This window comes from Mastomys coucha, unplaced genomic scaffold (assembly GCF_008632895.1).
Source record: "Mastomys coucha isolate ucsf_1 unplaced genomic scaffold, UCSF_Mcou_1 pScaffold8, whole genome shotgun sequence".
Classification (NCBI taxonomy): domain Eukaryota; kingdom Metazoa; phylum Chordata; class Mammalia; order Rodentia; family Muridae; genus Mastomys; species Mastomys coucha.
Window position 1 is genome coordinate 47973189 of NW_022196914.1, and position 19718 is coordinate 47992906.

Consider the following 19718-nt stretch of genomic DNA (forward strand, 5'->3'; position numbering starts at 1 on the left):
GGAAGCAGAGGATGTGTTGAAAGAAACAGAGTAAGAGATGAGAAAAAAACTTAAGTATAATACTACTGAGTAAAATTCTTAGAAAATAATAAATTAAAATAAACCAATAAAAGTATTTTTTATACTTTGTATTTTGTAAATTGGTGGCAGATATATGTCACTAATCATAAGATATTAAAATGTGCTTTAAACGGACCATTCATTTCAAACTTGATTAGGAAACACTATATATAATTTCTCTATTTTGCCTGAAGCCTAAAATTGTGTTTCCTCCTAAAAAGCACTGCTAATATCAATGTGTTTCTTATGTTTCTCTCATGATTGAACGTTCCTTGTTGATTTCTCTTCTCTATTTTATTCACTTTTTTGTGAAAGAGACATGCTTATGTGATGCATAACCTTACATATGTGCATAGTTTTAACATATATTGTATAACCTAAATAATACAAATGCCAAATTTAAATTTCACTAATACATTTTTCCTTGTTTTTCAAAATAATTGAATTTATAGGATTGGCAGCAAGTCTAAAATCTACAAATACATCAAATTAAACTTTTAATTTATATATACATCTTTCTTTTCATGATAGAATTCTACATAATTGATGAAGTAAAACTTTATAAGAAAACTATGTAATTATTTACCATACATAGAATTCTGCCTAAGGAAGTGATAGATATTTCTTATTGGAGAATGCAACTCACTGGAATGAGAAAAAGGGATTTTTCAGAGTATGTTTATATTAAACATGTTCATTAATTCCATGTGGTTAGAGCAATAATCAAGCACAGAAATATAAAGGTGATGTTTCTAGATATACATTGGATATTGAATTCAGAAAATATGCTACTTTTTAAGAACTAACTACTATCCTAGATGATTGTATATTTTTAATGGCAGAAACTCATTTTTATTTCTTGAGTCCTTAGACTGAGTAGCTTTCAGTGTCTCGATTCTTCATTAAAATTTCATGAGGCTGACTGTAAAGGTAATAGCTCTGCTCTCTATACCCAGTGAAATGCTACAATATTTGATAACTTCTAAACTTTCCCTTACTTATTGTTCATTTATTTCACTGGGATTTCATTAGTAGGTCCATGGACATAAAAACATTTCAAGCTTATATCCTTGATCTAATAAATACATCAAATATAAATTCCCCATTTCAAATTAACTAAGAACTAATAGTAATTGATATTACTTATGTAAGCATAATCCAGTCTGACCTCTAATATCACTAGTATTTCATGTATATAACCTAATATGAAGCAGCAAAGGATTGTAACACCAACCTTTCTGTATATGTTTAAATGAGACAAGTAACAGAGCAAAATGTGTCTTTTTTCATGTAGTTCATTCCTTTTAAGCTCATTTTAAATGTCTGCTATTGCTCAGCTTACAAACATATCCATTTATCCCATGATCAGTTTCCTGTAAATGCTTTCCAGTGTGTTAAACCCATTTTAAATATATTGAGAGAGACAACAAAAGAAGAAGGGACAGTTATTACAAGTGTGAAAGCTTTTTATAAAAGAAAACAATATTCATATTCAGATGTAAAAATAATGTGTTAATAAACTATGCAACATATCCTTTGAACACATTTATCAAGGGAAACAAAAATATTACATTTGAAGCAATTCTTCATTATACTTCTATCTTCTAAAAATATTACTGTGTATTTAAAACAGATTTGCCACCAAAAACTGATTGATGTTCTTTTCCCTGGGCATTTTAGAATTGGGTTTTATGTCATTCACCTCCATATAAATCTTTTCACAGAGCTGCTTCAGAATGCACTATTAAGTACATTATAGAAGATTAGAATGTAATTTCTTTTGGCACCCTATTTATGTTTACTACTGACTTCAAAGGACATTTAGGATGTAGAAGAGTTATTTTCCCAAGGGTACAAATGAAAAATAATCCTGTCAGCAATTCTCACAGACAAGTTATACAGTGGCAATTCTAGCAATGACATACTCTCCTTTTAGCTAGAAATGATTTGTGTTTTCTTGAGGCAGTGCCTATTCATGCTGTGTTAACATGGTTGTCAGTAGCTGTAAAATGACAGCATAAGACAAATGTTCCTTAGGTATGAAAAGCAGTTAAGTGAGAGACTTGGCCTTTGGGAAAATATCAGGATGACCCCAGTAAATTCAGATCACAAGAAGGTCACAAACTGAAATCTTTGATTGAATGAAAAGTCATAGTCCTACATTGAACACTATAACTTCTAAGTATGGCAATATCATTTTTATCATTAAGCATGCATAAATAAAGGTGAGCCAAGGAGAGTGCTAAATTGGTATTTCACAAGGTACAGAGAAAGCATCTCTCTCTCTCTCTATCTCTCTCTCTCTCTCTCTCACTCTTTCATCCTTTTTCTCTTTTTTTATTAGATGTTATCTTCATTTACAATATCTCCTTTCCCAGGTTCTCCCCCAAAAGAAAAAAGAAAAAGAAAACAGAATAAGAAAAAAATAATTAAAAAATAAATTAAAAAGAAACAAAAACTAAAACAATCCCCTTTTCCCTCCCCCCTCCCTCTGCTTACCACTCCACCCTCTCCTACTTCCTGGCCCTGGCATTCCTCTACACTGGGGCATAGAACATTCACAGGACCAAGGGCCTCTCCTCCCATTGATGACCGACTTGGCCATCTTCTGCTATACACATGCTGCTGGAGCCATGAGTTCCTCCATATGTATTCCTTGGTTGGAGTTTTAGTCCCTGGGAGCTATGAGGGTACTTGTTAGTTCATATTGTTGTTCATGCTAAGGGGCTGCAAACCCTTCAGCTCCTTGGGTCGTTTCTCTAGCTCCTTCATTGGGGACCCTGTACTCAGTCTAATGGATGGCTTCAGCCTCTACTTCTGTATTAATTGGGTACTGTCAGAGCCTCTCAGGAGACAGCTATATCAGGCTCCTTTCAGCCAGCACTTGCTGATTTCCACAATAGTGTCTGGATTTGATGATTGAATATGGGAAGAATTCCCAGGTGGATCAGTCTCTGGATTGTCCTTCCTTCAGTCTCTGCTCCATAGTTTGTCTCTGCAATTCCTTCCATGGGTATTTTGTTCCCCCTTTAAAGAAGGAACGAAATATCCACACTGGTCTTCCTTATTCTTGAGTGTCTTGTGGTTTGTGAATTATACTTTGTGTATTCCGATCTTCTAGGCTAATATCCACTTATCAGAGAATGCATACATGTGTGTTCTTTTGTGATTGGGTTACCTCATTCAGGATGATATTCTCCAGGTCCATCCATTTCCCTAAGAATTTCACAAATTCATTGTTTTTAATAGCTGAGTAGTATTCCATTGTATAGATGTACCACATTTTCTCTATCCATTCCTCTGTTGAGGGAGATCTTGTTTGTTTCCAGTTTCTGGCTATTATAAATAAGGCTGCTAAGAACATAGTGGAACATGTGTCCTTATTACATGTTGGAGCATCTTCTGGGTATATGCCAGGAGTGGTATAGCTGGGACCTCTAGTATTTAACATGGTCATCAGTTTGTCAAGATTCACATAGAATCTAGCTTCTGGATGTGCATGTGAGTGGCATTATGTAAATTAGGACAATGGTACACTGTAAGTATATAAAGACTCATAATGAACTCGGATAGCATCCTATCTTGAGATAGATGATTTTTCCAACATTTCTTATAATCTATATAGCAGTCTCCTATAGCACTCTCTTTTCCAGACTCCATATCTTGGCCAAAAATTTCAGCAGAATGAAACCTGCTCTATAAGGGGCCACATCAATACTAGGAACCCCACGTAAGACTTTACCCATACCCTACTAATACTTCTTAAAGACCATCCAGTTATTCTCAAAAATAATCCTTCTCCTCAGTGGCTTGTCCTAGCTAACAGCTCCAGAAAAGCTCCTTTATTCTGACAGAAGACAAACTAGTATTAGGAAACCCAAAGACTTATCTGACACTTATAATCCCAGATGCCACACAGATTACTGGAAGCCCAGAGGCTATGGCAGTAACCAAAACCCCAGAATCCCAGTGGCAACATGGGTATCTAAAACTCGATAGGGTAACCAAAACCCCAGTGGAGATACCATATAGGACCAGAATACTCCCTAGTCACTAGACCTCAGGCTAGCAGATCAGGAAGGGAAACAGAAACCAAGAAAAAAAAACTACTCATCCAACAAAGATTAAATCAGTTATTTACCTAAACTTACAAAAACTTCAAACCTACATGACTAGAAGTCACCATAAAAATGCAATAAAAGCAACCAGAATAATATGATACAACCAGAAACCACCTGTCCTACCAAAGAAAGCCTTGGATATTTCTACACACCTAAAATGACTTTAAATCTAATTTTATACATATAATAGAGATTTTAAATAGGAAATGAATAAATCCCTTCAAGAACTCCAGGAAAACACAAACCAGTTGAAGGAAATAAATACAACTATTCAAGACTTGAACCTAAAAACTGAAGAAATAAATAAACACAAACTAGAGGAATCTTGGAGATAAAAATCTAGATAGGTGGATAGTAAGAACAGATACAAGCATTACCAACAGACCACAAGAAATGAAAAAGAGGTTCTCACACTTGAAGATACAATAGAAGAAATTGAAATACCAAAAAAATTAAATCTAGAATGTTCTGACAGAAACTATCAAGGACAACTGGTACAATATGAAAAGAACAAACATAAGAATAGCAGAAAAAGAAGATTTCCAACTCAAGGGCCCAGAATATTTTCTCAACAAAAATCATAGGAAAACATTTTCCAAACTCAAAGTAGGAGTTACTTATAAGTAAAGAAGCTTACCAAAAACCAGATAGACTGACCAGGAAACAAAGACCCCTGCCACATAACAATCAAAACATTAAACATATAAAAAAGGAACAAAAAGAAAAAAATGGAAGAAAATAAAAAATAAAATAAAATAAGGTACAAAAAGCCTCACGGGAAAAATAAGCCAAGTAATCGATACAGGCAGACCTATCAGATATGCAACTAATTTCACAATGGAGTTTCTAAAACCCGAGGGCGTGGAAAGGATGTTTTGCTGGCTCTAAGAGACCACAGACACTAGACCAGACTACTAAACAAAGCAAAATTTTCAGTCACCTTAGGCAAAGAAGACATAATATTACATGACATAGTCAAATTTAAACAGTATCTATCCATGAATCCACACTTATAGAATATTCTAGAAGGAAAGTTGCAACTCAAGGAGCTTAACTACACCAAGGAAAATATAGCACATAGATAGTTTCACACAGAAAAACAGAAGAATAGAAAGGCACACAAACACACACACACAAATATACACACTCCCATCACCACCAACAAAAACAAAATAATAAAAATTAACAATCTTTGGTCATTGGTAAGTCTCTTTATTAATGGTATCAATTCCCCCAACAACAACAACAACAAAAAAAGAAGCAGTCTAATGGAATGATGCCAAAACAGGATCTGTCCTTCTGCTATATACAAGAAATAAACATCAAAGATAAACATTACTTCAGAGTAAAGGTTTGTAAAAAGATTTCCAAGTAACTGGACCCAAGGAGCAAGATGGCATAGCCATTTCAATATATATCAAAATATACTTCCAACTAAAATTAATCCAAGAGATGGGAAAGATAATTCAGGTTCATTAAAGAAAACAGTCCACCAAGATGTTATAATTCTCAACATCTATGCATTAAATCCAAGAGAACCCATAATTGTAAAAGAAATATGACTAATGCTTAAATCTCACATGGACCCTCACATTATAGTAGAAGACTTCAACATCCTGTTTTCACAAATGAACAGATCTTCCAGATATACCCTAAATAGAGAAATGATTAACTAAAAGTCTTTATGATTCAATGGACCTTACAAATGTCTATAGACTATTTCACTGAAATACAGAAGAGTATACTTTCTTTTCAGCAACAACCAAATCCTTCTCACAAATCAACCCATATATACTTGGTTACAAAAAGTCTCAAAAATGCAAGAAAATTACAATGTCTCCTGTATTTTATCAGACCACTATTGAATTAAGCTGGACTTCAACAACAACAGAAACAACAGAAAGCCTAGAAACTCATAGAAAATGAACAACTCTCTACTCTAAGACCATTGGATAAAGGCATAAAGAATAAAACTAAAGAATTCCTAGCAATCATTGAAAATGAAGGTACAATATATCCAAACTTACAGGATCCTTGGAAAATGTGATGCTATGTAATTTCATAGTACTAAGTACCTAAATAAAGGCATTAGAGAGATCTCATACTAGAAATTTACCAGACACTTGTAATCTTTAGAAGAAAAGGAAACAAACATACTCAAGAGGAGTATACTGCAGGAAATAATCAAACTGGGGCCAGAAAACAATAAATTAGAAACAAAGAATCAACAAAACAAGAAGTTGATTCTTTGAAAAAATTTACAAGGTAGGCAAACCCTTATCCAAACTAATCAAAATGTAGAAAGAAAATATCCAGATTAGCAAAATCATAAACAAAAGGAGGACTTGCCAGCCACCAAGGAAATTCCAAGAATCTTTGGATTATACTTAAAAACCTGCACTCTACAAAATGAGAAAATATAAAGGAAGTAGATAAATTTCTCAGTAAATAACACTTTTCTAGGTTAAATCAGGATCAGATGAACTATTTAAATATAAACAGAACCCCTAAGGAAATAGAAGAAGTCATTAAAAGTCTCCTAACCACAAAGAAAAAGGTCAATGCCAGATAGTTTTAGGAAAAACTTATACCACACTTTTAAAAAAGATCTAATATCAATACTCTTCAAAATTTTTACAAAGTAGAAACAAAAGGACCATTGCTAATTTCACTTTATGTGGACACTATTACCCAGATAACCAAACCACATAAAGACTCAACAAAGAGAATAGTAGACCAATTTCCATCATGAATGTTGATACAAAAATACTCTCAAACTAAATAAAATTAAAGAAAAACAGATTAAAAATGTCAACCACCATGATCAAGTATGCTTTATCCCAGAGATAAACAGGAATGATAACAACATAAAAAAGAATGTCAGTGCAATCCACCATATAAAGAAACTGAAAGAAAAGCAATCACATGGTCATTTCATTAGATGCTGAAAATACCTTCTACAAATCCAACAACTCTTGAAAGTAAAAGTTTTGTAGAGATCAGGCATGTAAGGGGCATGCAGGAAATTATTAAAGCCAATATGCAGTAAAGATTTAGCCAACATTAAATTAGAGAGAATCCCAAAGAAATTCCATTCACATCAGAAACAAGACAAGGCTTTTTGTATCTATTCAATAAACATAGCACTTGAAGGTCTAGCTAGAGCAATAAGACTTCTAGCAATAGAAGATTAAAAACAACAATAAAATAACTCAACTGGCCATCTTCTATAACTAGGCAAGACTTCCAGTGGAGGAATTGAGACACCAACCCGGCCAAAAACTTTCAACCTACCATTTGTCTTGCCACCCTAGATGTGCTGGGATAAAGGTGATGCACAAATTACGGAAGTGGCCAAAAATGATTGGTCTAGCTTAAAACTCTTGCCAGTAGAGGGAGGTCACACCTAACACTGCCAGGAGGGACAGGATCCAAAGGTTGGATAGCCTAGGAACCTTTGATAGAAGAAAACATGACTGAGCAAAAGTTGTCCATTGTATTAAATTCCAATAATATTCTGTTATATACACTGATTGGTGCCTAGCCCAATTGTAATCAGAGAGACTTCATGCAACAACTGATGCAAACAGATATATAGAACTACAGCCAAATATTGGTACAGCCCAGGGAATCCTGTGTAAGAGGGAAATGAAGGACTTAAGAGACACATAGGGTCAAGAATACCACAATACAACCCACAAAATCAACTAACCTGGGATCACAGAGACACACAGAGACTGAACCAATCAGGGAACTGGCATGAGACTGACTTAGGCCCTCTAAATATATGTTCCAGTTATGTAGCTTGGTCTTCCTGGGGGATTCCTAACAGTAGGAGCAAGGGCTGTCACTGATTCTTTTGCCTGCTTTTGAATACTGTTTCCTTATACTGGGTTGACTTGTCCAGCCTTAATAATAGAAAAAGTGTCGAGTCTTACTGCAACTTGATATACCATGTTTGGTTAATAAGCCTGAGAGGCTTCCCAAACAGTTCTCTCTGGCTGAGGTTGGGCGAGTGTATAACATGTTCTCTGGAGAATCCATTTACTGAAAAGAAACAGAGGAGTTGGTGTGAATGGAGTGCCAGGAGGCTGATGGAGGTGAGGGACTGGAAGAAAACGAGGGAGGAGAAAGTGTTCTGGATGTAAAAAATAATAATAATAATAATTAAAAACAAGTGAAAAAAGAAAAAGAAAATCACTTGTCAGAATTTAAATATAGTCAACTAAGTGAAATATGAAAAAATACAGGAAACATTTCTAACATAGTTTTTTTTTTAAAGAAAGGATATATTATACTGATATATATATATACTTAATAATACAAGAATTCCATTTTATATTTAAATCATTATTTTATTCATTTTCCTAACATATCTATTTAGTAATCCTTACTACATAGAACCTCTGATAGTCACAGCTAATGTTTTAAACAGCCAAACAGGTCTCAGAAGGTCAAATATTTTTTGAAATCACATCTTATTAACATTTCATGTCATGCAATTAAAATGTGAAGTGGCTAATGATTATGATGAAAGGCAAAAGGCTCAAGAGTAGAAAAACATTACTGAAACGATTTGAATTCAAAGGGGGAAAGCTCCAGTGAACTGTTATGAATTCGTGTGATAGTTTTGCTCTCTATGCCATCATAAAGGGTCACAAAGTATCCAATATACAGCTTGCATTTACTGTGAAAAAATCAGATGTAGATTTGAGTTTTAGAAGAATCAAAAATTCCTACCTTTTAAAATATTGTTTGGCTATATCATTTATGTGTAATTCAAACCCTGAAGTCTTTTTTTTTCATTCTTTTAAGATTCATTTTTATTTTTCTTTTGTCCATGTATCATGAGTTTGTAAATACCCAAGGAGACCAGAAGAATGTGTCACATATTCCAGAGCTAAAGTCACAGTCAATTGTGAGCCAGCAGATGAACTCTAGTCTTTTGTAAGAGCAGTAAGTGTTTCTAGCCACTGCTCCAGTTTTTTAGAAGACTTAAGTTACAGAGAAATTTAGGGTCATATACAAATTGAGCAGGATGTATAGAAGAGTTCTCATATATTCCTTGTCTTACATGTATATCCTTTCCTCCTACTAACATCCTGTACCTGAATGGTACATTTGCTACCTGTATGAACCTGACACATCATTACTATTCAGCCTAGGATATGCTAGGATTTATTGTTGGTATTAGTATTGTACATTCTGTGGATTTTAATAAATGTGCAATTGCATGTATTTTGCATTATAGTGATAATCTATATAATCATAATAATTCATCTGCTGTTCTTAAAATACTGACTACTCCACAATTCTTTTCACTATTGATTCTTTTATTGATACTATAGCTTTCCATTTTCCAGAATATCATATGGTTGAAATCATATAATATATAGCCATTTCAGGTTGTTTTATTTGCTGATTTATTCATTTTGCATTTATTGACCTTCCATCTCATTTAATGACTTGTTAGCTCATATCTTTTTCACACCAGATATTTTATTGTCTGAATATACTATAGTTTATCTATCTACAAAGTGCAAGTATTATCCTTATTTCCAGTAGAAAGATAGGACATCAAGTGGAGAGATGGTGTTGCCATCCCACAGTCAAATCTCTGACCCAGAATTGTCCCCCTCTGAAAGCAATGCAGGGGCAAAATGGAAAGAGAATGAGGGGAGGGAGGTCTAGTGAGTGGACCAAATTGGGATCCAGCTCAAGGGGAGGCTCCAAGGTCTGACACTATTACTGATGCTATGGTGTACTTATAGACAGGAATATAGCATGGCTGCCCTCAGAGAGGCCCAACAAGCAGCTGAAAGATTCAGATGTAGATACTTACACCCAACCAATGGATAGAAGTCGGGGACCCCTGTGGTTGAATTAGGGAAAAGATAGAAGAAGCTGAGGAGTATCGTTATCCCATTGGAAGACCAACAGTCTCAACTAGCATGGACTCCTGAGATCCCTCAGTTACCAAACCACCAACCAGGTAGTGTACACAAGGTGTACACAAGCTGGTAAGAGGTCTCTGACACATATATAACATATATAACAGAGGACTGCCTGGTCTGGCCTCAGTGAGAGAAGTTGCACTTAACTCTCAAGAGACTATAGGCCAAGGAAGTGGGGAAATCTCATGTGGGGTTAGGGACACCTCTTGGAGAAAGGGGAGGAGGAATGCGATGAGGAACTGCCAGAGGGAGAACCAGGAGGGGGATAACAACTGAACTGTAAAAAACAATTAAAGAATAACTAAAAAAAGTGAGAACCTGTATCAAAAATCTAAAGTATGCTTTAGTGGTGGACAATTTGCTTATTATGTGGGCAGGATAAAAATTTCAAATCCAATGTAGACTACACAGTGAGTTCCAGAAAGGGAAAGAAGGTGATGAAGGAGAGAGAAAAGAAGAAAAAAACACAGAAAACCTAAAGTCCTTTAACAATAGAAAAGAAAAAAAAAAAAGCCTGGTCATGGGTATAAGATGGTGATGGGATGTAATATTTAGTCAGAGAAGAGAAAATGAAGAATTAAAAACTCATAACAGTTTAACATAATATCAATGGAAAAATATACCCATGTGATAATTATTTTCAAGATCTTCAACTATGTCGAAGAAGTACTAATGTTCTTTTATATTTAGTTAATTTATAATGTTGATAAATTTATAAACATGTATATGTATGTGCATGTTCAAAAGGGCCTTTCATCAGTTTCTTTCAAATACAAAGAAATAGTGAATACTGTCTCTTGTGTGGTGTTTTGAGGGCACATGTCCTCACCCAATGTAACCCTGGAGAAGAACATCTTGAATCTGTCAACTCTACACAGTAAAAGTGTACCCCTTGTTCCTGTGTCAGTTGTACCCATTTACAGTACAACCTTATGTTAATACATGTGGATGTATGAAAAAAATTCATATTTGTCCTCACAGTTCATTCTATTCTGTCCTCACAAAATCAGGAGTGGATTCTGTTCACCATTACTACTAAATTTCCTTATATCCCAGAGAAAACTTGAGTTGGATACACAATGTATCAGTGATTGCAACAATAATAGAAACAAGTAGAAATAATATCTTCTTTCCATCAAATATGCTATATAGTAAAATGGAACACTGCTATCTATGTCTGTCTGTCTGTCTGTCTGTCTGCCTATCAATCTATGTATGTATGTATGTATGTATGTATGTATGTATGTATTATCTATCTATCTATCTATCTATCTATCTATCTATCTATCTGTCTATTGATCTATCTTTCTATTCATTGCATACCTGTTATCTATAAGACAAGTATAAGAAGAATATATGTACATATTTATAAAACTTAAAAAATACAAGTATATAATACAAAATTCAATACTGTGGATACTCTGGATTTTCTGAACAGGGCTATGTGCTTTGACAATCTTTAAATTTTAATTCTGTGACTAGATGCATTTATATTGACTTGTAAAATTTACATGATTTTTGAAAAAGTAATCATTTTATTGTGACAGGCCTATCCAATTATTCATAAAATTAAAGGATATAAGAAATCTACATTTCAAAATAAAGACTGTTTTCTATTAAAAGTTTAAAAACCAATGTAATGAATATTAATAATATATTAAAATAAAACAATACATAATACAAATATTAAAATATATTATATGTAGCTATATTTCTAAACAAATTCATACTACACAAACCTGTGTAGTTTTAATAATTCAAAGTATAAAATACATTATTAATAGTAGATATCAGAAAATCTCTAAGAGTTCCTAGTCTTAGGGACAATGTGTGGAAAAGAATTTTTCAAGTATATATAGTCAACATACTGTTGTGATAAGAAAACCTGATCTCCTCATATACTTTCCTCTTCAGTCAGATATTGTTAATTTCCACACACATTTTCTATAACTTAGTGACGGGATCAGTAGCTATATCTCTGTGAAGGGTGATTTGGGCAGTAGTGGTGAATCAAAATAAACTGCCTCTGACTTCATTGTGTATGTTTAAAATGATGAAAATTATTAACTGTCACAAGAGACAATGTAAAGGTTTTGGTCAGGACTCTCACAAATTATCTTCCTTATTTTTCTGAATTCTTCATATATGTTATCTTATATGTGTATGTTTGTATGTATTAATATATGTATTATTTCATTATCTGTAATTGAGAGCATCTGACAGTTGATATGATTGCTGGTTTCCAGTTATGTAGAGCATCGTAATTTCTTTTCAGTCTGGCATTATTCATTGTAAAATGCTGTAAAATATTTTAAGAAACAACAGTATGTTGAGCTTGTTCTATATGTTGCAATACATTTTCACATACAGTTAATATGCAACTGAATCTTTAATAGAATTTAACTATATGTAATATGCGATGATGTAACTGATGATGCAAAATTTTAATAGCATTCCAATCCATAAGTAAGAATTCTCAGATTTTCCTTCAAATACTCAGGGTATTCAATGAAGAAAGACCATATTTGCTTTCCTACTATATTTTCTAGGAACAAGTTATCAATGTTTCATTTTTAAAATCTAAAAATAATATTCAAGAAAAACTTGAATTTTTCATAACAAATAGATAAAATAAATTTTTAGATATTTCCAAAGTTATGTCATCTACCATAATATTAATCAATCTATCACAACAAAACATTATAAAGTTAATGGCTTATATACGTTTTAAAACAGTAATTACTTTCCTTCCCTTAGGTGCAATGTGTACAGTAAAGTGCACACTGAAGCAAGCAGTCTTTGATAAGGATTTTCAACTTTTTTATACTAGACTCCCACACACACAGTTCTCTCTGAGTGGGGTTGGAGGAGTGGGTGACTTGTTCTCTGGAAAAATCTGATAGTAGAACTAATCTCTTGCTGCAGCCCTGTCTTTATACATTTATCTTACCCAGATGTTCTAAAGTCTGCTTCTGTGTCTATATGCAAGGAACAATAAAATCTTTAGCAGAACCAGAGGTAAAGGGTCAGTTGTACCCTATTAGCAGGACCTTCCCGGAACATGTGGAACATGTAAGCCAGTTCAAGTATTAATTTGTAAAGGTATGCCTGAATTTCTCAAACTCAATTTACTGATGTCAGTATGACACAGTGGCTAGGAATTCATGGTTTGAAACCCAACAAAACTCTACCACATATTTGAATTTGTACATTTAGTGAATTATTTGCTTCACCTTTTTAATTTAGAAAAGTGCCACTAGCACTAGCACTAATATGTTAAAGCAGAATAATTTTAGGATTCACTTCACCAGCATTGCTTCATAACTGATAGCTTTCAATGCTATTATTTTCTAAAATAAGACCGTCCCTTCTTTTATTGTTCCCAACTGTTAATTGCACCCTTATTTATTTCTTAATTCAAGCCATAATAATACTTCTGCCCTCTTGCCCTTTTCAGAATTTTATGTACATCAAAATTTATTACTTCTTCAAGCTAAAGGTCAGAACTTCTATCTCTTTCTATTAAACCATCTCTAAAATGTCTATACTTTTGTATATATCTATTGTCACACTGAAACTGTGAATCATATCACTTACTAACAAAAATATACTATGAAGATTACATATATTTCATAAGCAGATATTCTGAAATTTGGAAGAAAAACACATGGTATATGGAAACACTGGACATCACAATATAAGCTCTGCCCATTTGGACGTTAGTAGATGAGAAACTTTTCCAAAATTGGAATGGTTATGCATGTAAGGAAAGTCTCATGTGGTTAATACTCTATTTGGATTTATGCTTATTATGTCTGTGATGTTTCCTTAAATTATTTATCAAAGTTTGATTTTTTTCAGAAATAAGTCCCTCCAGCCACTCACAAGCTGCACAGTAACTATAATCTCTATTAAGTGATCTTTGATGTTGTTCATTGTTTTCCCCAGAGCTCTGTAGGAGGTTAATGACTTCTAAAGTATTCCTGTGGTCAGAGAGAAGAAAAAACTTAAAGCTCATACATAATGTAGCATTAATAATTTCAAATAAGCAACATTTAGGAACTATCAAAATTTTATGCATTTAGATGCTCTGTAAACTGTAGTCAAAAAGTGAACAGTAAATACGTTTTGTTATATCTAAATAGTGGGAATAGTAATATGGATCATATCTCTTTTTTTTTTTTTTTCTTGGTTTTTTGAGACAGGGTTTCTCTGTATAGCCCTGGCTGTCCTGGAACTCACTCTGTAGACCAGGCTGGCCTCGAACTCAGAAATCCACCTGCCTCTGCCTCCCAAGTGCTGGGATTAAAGGCGTGCGCCACCACCGCCCGGCTGGATCATATCTCTTAAAAACTGTCTGAAAATATATATGCATGGAAACTAAAACTATTTATTGAATTGACTATGATAATTACACAAATTGTGTTGGTTAGTTGTAACTGGCACAAGCTAGAGTCACTTTGTAAGAGGAAATACCATTGAGAAAATGTCTCTATCAGATAGACTGTGGCTGAATCTGAGTTTGTGGATATATTCTTAGTCCAAGATTGATGTGTCAGAGCCCAGAACACTTGAATTGTGCATCCCCTGGGCAGGTGATTTTTAGTTATATAAGAAGGCTTACTGAACAAGACATGCATAGTAATCCTGTGAGCTGTGTTTCTCCATGGTCTCTACTTCAGTACAAGACTTTAGATTCCTACTTGGGTTCCAGCCCTGATTTACCCCAGTAATGAAGTATAGTAGATTCTTCTAACCCAAATAATCTTTTCTTAGACTAGTTTCTCACAGTCATGGTCTTATGACAGAAATAGAAAACACTTTAGAGTTGAAATTGTATATAAATTCTTTGCCATTGCATATATGTTATTTGCATAAGAATTTTGTTTAGCAAGAGTGATAATTGTTTCTTCAGCACCATTTCCTATTTCATAAAATTAGCTAAACCATCTATCAATCTGTAATCACTACTTTATCTAATTAATTACATTTTGAATAGGCTAGAAATATAAACATACATTACATTTTGTTATATAAAATATGAGGCTAATAATTTACAATTATTTTTAGTTACTGATTTTTAGAATTTAGATTTTTACATTACAACAATTTATTACAAATACAAACCAGAATTCATACTTTGATCTTTTTGTTACAGAGGAGATTTACAATGATGTTTTTGTTGCTCTTTGAAGACGCATCATGGCTAAGAATCAAAGTCAGAGAATTTACGAATCACATGCAATTTCACTTGTTTCAGCATAAAACTAACATCTATTCTTAAACTGCAGAATAATTTATATTGGCAAAATACATTAGAATATTTCTGTTTGAAGTTGTGCCTTTGTGATCAATTGATCAAAATCTAATTAATAAGATTAATCAGTCTGAAAAACTTCTACTCTAAAGATCTTTCTCTTATCAGCCTTTGATCCTTCTTTTTTCTCAGTTAGTTAATTTCTCTGTTTGTTGAAGACTGAAATAAAAGTAGCTCAAGATTTAAGATTTCCTATAAAAAGGTTAGAAACAAAGCAACATTTGTAACTTTGGTACCTTAAGTGAAACTGAATGCTTGACATTTTGGACTATATTAACATAAATATAGATATATATGTATAAAATATAAATATAAGTTCTTCCTTCTTTGTGTTTGTTCCATCTTTTCGCATCCCTGATGTTTGGGATACAAATACATATAATCTATGTTCTCAGGTCCTACAGAACTTGGAGTCCTTCTCAGTTGTCACAGTGTGACTTGGCCAGTACTTACGGACTTTTCTGCCAACAGCCACTTTTCTGAACGAGTCACCAAAATGAAGATGTCAATGACCTGTAAGTTATAGCTGAAGTGTTTAGCCTTTTTAGCCTTTTTTTTTAAGAGATAAATATTTTTTGATTATAGTTTACAATACCAAGAGCTCAATTTTTGTTGAAGTACAAATATCCCATTTCTTGTTAAAGGTTTTATATGAACTCTTAAAGCCTGGGATCTTTTTGTTTTTATATGCAATACAGACAGAAATCAAGCAACTATGAAATAAAATAGAAGGATCAATGGCAGATACAAGAAACATACTTTGAGCAATTGTTTTTCATGCTGATTAATCTTAATAGTTAGACTGTGATAAATAACCACATGAGGACAACTGTAGGTAGTGATGTGTTTGGAGTTATGCAGTCCATCATTACATTATATTTCACTGTTTCTTTTTAAACCACCATGAGCCATTTCTTTTGTGCTTTTTTTCTTTGAGTACTACATTGCCATTTAACAGCCACAGTGTGGGGAGAGTTACTTACAAAAATGTTAGCAGAATCTTAGTAAAGATCCCAGAGATTAATTATTGCTTACTAGTTTAATAACTAATGCCTGTAATCCAGTATGAAAAGTACATATTTAAAGCAGTAGCAGCTCAAAGTAAACAAAAGAGACAACCCATTTCAATAAAATATCATGTTGTTTATGAAATAATTATTATGCAATTTTTCATTCATTTGGACTTCTCAGAATCTTATTAAAATAGCATAAGAAACTCATTAAGAGGAGGGAGATTTTATTAGAAGTATGAGTCACAAATATCATTTAGAAAGCATTCTGTTTCTATGAATAATGTGCTAAATGAGTCCCCCTATATTCCAAACACTTGAAAGGTACTGGCAGGACTGACCATTCATGTTCACCCTCTACTATGTAATGAGTTCAGGCTCAACTTGCCAGGGATATACAAGGACATTTCAAAAAAGTAACAAAAATTATTTGTATCTAATATTCTTTCATTGTACTTGCATAAATTTATTTGCCCGAGTTTTAATAAAAACACAGAGAAAGGTATACAACATAGTATATAGTAAAAAAATTCGGAGGCATGATGGTCTATCTATGAGGAGATCTGACTTTGAACAAAGGAGTACTTTGTTTTGCTTTCCTGAGTAATTGTCTTCTGTTCTACTATCATGTTTAACTTCTTGAGGCAAGCCTCATTAAGCTTGAACTCACTCTGCAGCACAGAGTGGCTGTTCAATTACCCTAATTCCTCAGCCTCCTTAGTAGCTAAGATTTCAGGCTTGCACCCCTAGGCCTACATCCTGTTTCTTACCAAATCTCTTTCAGCATTAATATTACTAAAATGTGAGTACAATAAGATTTTATATTTTTTCTCCATACAGTTAACAAGGTTACATTAATATTGAATAATGTATTTTGAGTACCAAAATTCCTTTTAAAAGGCTGATTACAACACCCACCAGTAATTTTAATACTCACCAAGTTGAGACAGGAAAAGATCTGGTTTGAGGCTAGCCTGAGATAATGAGGCTACAATTTTATACATAGAGACATGCATATAAGCTGTTAGTGTTCCATCTATACTACATGCCGATATCAACTATTTTATCTTATGACGTCTACAATTGTAGTCATGCTAATACATTTATTTTAGAATAACCCAGATTGATGCTGTAATCTCTCTCACTCTCTCTTTTTCTGTCTCTCCTCTCTCCCTCTTCATGCAATTACATGGGCACACACAGATAATGGCACTCAGAAAGCTAGAAACTGAAGGAACAATGTGCATAGAGCTAATCAAGGACAGAAACTGGGAGAGGTTTTAAGATACTTTGTTGTTTATGCTAATTTAAATCATTGTTTAATTTTTTAATTCAATATTTTTTTAGGTATTTTCTTTATTTACATTTTAAATGTTATCCCCTTTCCTGGTTTCCACTCTGAAAATTCCATAGCCCCCGCTCCCCCCTCTGCTCACCAACTCACCCATTCCCTCTTCCTGGTCCAGGCATTTCCCTATAGTGAAGCATAGAGCCTTCACAGGACCAAGGGCCTCTTTTCTCATTAATGGCTGACAAGGCCATCCTCTGCTTCATATGCAGTTGGAGCCATGAGTCCCACCATATGTACTCTTTGGTTGGTGGTTTAGTCTCTGGGAGCTCTGGGAATACTGGTTAGCTCATATTGTTGTTCCTCGTATGGGGCTGCAAAACCCTTCAGCTTCTTGAGTCCTTTCTCTAGCTCCTCTATTGGGGACCCTGTGCTCAGTCCAATGGTTGGCTAAGAGTATACACCTCTGTATTTGTCAGGCAATGGTAGAGCCTCTCAGGAGTCAGCTACAACAGGCTTCTGTCAACAAACACTTGTTGGCATCCAGGATAGTGTCTGGATTTGGTGACTGTATATGGGATTGTTTTTTTTTTTTTTTACTAAGTGACAAAATAATAAAACTCATCAAAAATGGTACAGAAGATAAGAGGTTACATAAAACATTTGGACAATAGTGTATGAAAGTATAGAAGTTAACAATTTGACTGGGCTTTTCTACACATGAGTGGATAAGGAATGAAATACAGATTTGACTTAAAACTCAATTAAAAATTATTACTGTAATAGCCTAAGACTATGTGTTTATTATATTTTTACAAGACTATGAAGTAGAAAATGGGTATTGGAACAATTTTAATGTTAGGCTTCTAAATATTAAAGGAACTAACCTTATCCTGACAACTTAAAACATATTAGAAGTATCTAGCTATAAGACAACAGAGATTGGAGGCCAGGGGCAATGGGGGAATAGGTGATGTAATGACAAAATTTTCTTAGAGAATTTATAAAAATCCACAACTCAGTGTGTGAATATATAGCCACTCACAAGAGAACAGGGAGGAAAGAGAGACTACTTAGAGACTACTTGGCAGGGTGGTGCAGACTGTTGGGGAGGGCAGAGGTGGGGCAAGGCAGTTCAGGCCCTGAAGGGAAGGACAGTTAAATCAATTCAGTCAGTTCAGTTCCTGCAGTGCAGTTGAGTTCATTCTTAAGTTCGGTCCAGTTCCTGCAGCCAGTGCAGTCAGTGTAGTTCAATTCATGGAATTCATGGACAGTTTTTCAAAGCAGAACAATTTACTGAGGTGAGAGAAGCCAGTTTGAATCAGGCAGACTGGAGAGGAGTTGTGAGTCATATCATCAGAGTTGAACCGTTATCAGGAGTTCAGGAAAAAAACTAAAAAGGGTGGGTTTGTACAGCAGCATGCCTCTGAGACAACAATTACATCTTGTGGGTAAGATACATTTACAGAGATAACATTCTATTCCTTGAAATGTTTGAAATCCATACAGACTTTTTTTTTATTGGATATTTTATTTTCATTTCAAATGTTATCCCCATTCCTGGTTTCTCCTCAAGAAACCCACTATCCAATACTCCCTCTCTCTGATTCTATGGGTGTACTCCACTCCAGCCTCCCTGTCCTGGCATTCCCCTACACTGGGTTATCAATCATTCCCAAAACAAAGGGCCTCTCCTTCCATCGATGCCCAAAATGGTCATCCTCTGCTACATATGAAGCTGAAGCCATGGGTCCTTCCATGTATACTCTTTGGTTGGTGGTTTAGTCCTTGAGAGCTCTGGGGGGTCTGGTTGGTTGATGTTGTTGTTCTTCCTATGAGTTGCAAACCCCTTCAGCTTCTTTAGACCTTTCTTTAACTCCTTGATAGGGAACTTGTACAATTCCTGCTGACCACTTTGAGGGGTCTCAATGAACTCTCAAGACAGCAGCTCGGCTCGGCTCACCAGGT